The sequence below is a fragment of the Rhipicephalus sanguineus genome, chromosome 1, assembly GCF_013339695.2.
Source record: "Rhipicephalus sanguineus isolate Rsan-2018 chromosome 1, BIME_Rsan_1.4, whole genome shotgun sequence".
NCBI lineage: Eukaryota > Metazoa > Arthropoda > Arachnida > Ixodida > Ixodidae > Rhipicephalus > Rhipicephalus sanguineus.
Genome location: NC_051176.1, coordinates 6,189,108 through 6,190,564, shown reverse-complemented (window position 1 = coordinate 6,190,564; position 1,457 = coordinate 6,189,108).

Genomic DNA, 1,457 nt, shown 5'->3' with positions numbered 1-1,457 from the left:
GAGAGATAGAAGAAGTCGGCTTTTAGCTAACACTTACACTTCTACTAACGTTTCCTACTGGAACATGCCAATGGCTGCTAATGGGGAATGAGAGACAGAAGAATTCGGCTTTTAGTTAACGCGCACGCTGCGAATTTTTTATTGTTCAACAACGCACAGGAAAAATCTCCCACCGGCACCAGCTTGGAGGTCAAGATCTGGTAGTAGCGTTACGACTGGTTACGCACTACGACTACTACGACTACGAGGGGCGAACGGGTGCCGCCTTAAAGGCCTCTCCGCGCTACGACCGTTCCGTCTCTCGTGCCCCGTCTCTCGTGTCCCGTTCCGTTTTTCGACCGGGCCGGAGACGGTACCTGCTTTTTGGCTTCGGTCGGAAAGAACGGGCCCGTTCGCTCTCTCGGTCACTGATTGGCTGACAAAAAAAACGGTGGCCGCCTGCCCGTTTGCGGAAAACATGGCGCCCGCGTGAAGCGACGAAACGACAGTCAAGGCCTAGGCAGCAGCCGCAAAAAAGGGTTTATATGGGTGTTATTGTGATGAGTACAAGAGTTAATGATCATCCGCAGAGTTATTCATCGAAAGGAGCAAGCCGACGTTACCATCCTGCCTTCCTCGGAGCCCGCGATCGCCGACGAAATGTGCTACGCGAGGATCGGAGGCCGCCGATTTCGTGTGTTTTGTGCCGTCGTTCGCTTTACTTTGGAACTCGTGCTAGAATATCGCCAGGTATCTGCGTGTCACACATGCGCACCGTACGCAAACGTCAATCATGTTCGATCGCCGCAAACGGCGTATGCTATGTGTATGTGGTCCGTGCCGTATTCGAGGTTCATTCCAGCGAAATGCGTACGTGTATGCTGGAGCTTTGGGTGAACGGACAGGTCCGGTGTGAAGTGCCGAGTGATGATACAGTCAGTAGCGATAAGTTTATTGTCTCATTATCGCCGTCGTTAAACATGTTCCGCTGTGTGTGCGCTGTTTTGGCGCTTTCAGTGCGCTGTGGTGACCGCATCGCCTCCGAAGTGCTCGAACGTGTCCCCAGTTTGCCCACGAAATACAAGTCGGAATATGAACCTGCGATGTGCTGCAGCAGTGCCATAAGCAGTGCTACAGGCACAAGTGTTGTTTGCTGTGTGTGTTCTCTGGAGTGTGCCGTGCATGTGGAGCTTTCTTGTGTATCAGTGCAGCTTTCTTGTGTATCAGCCATCTCGGTACAGAAGCTTCATCAAAGTTGAATTTGCTGTTTCGTTCGCGCATAGATTGTTTCAAGTTCTTTCTGCACTTTTCAACTTTGTGCTTTCGTACAGCGCTGTATTGCATATGCCTGAGAATACTGAAGTAATGATTGACAACATCGGTAGCCTTCATTTCTACCGCTTGTAAATAATGCGCCAAGAGAAAATTTCAGAAATGGCAGGCCGTGATGCGAGCAAGCACCACTAGCAAGAAGCTAT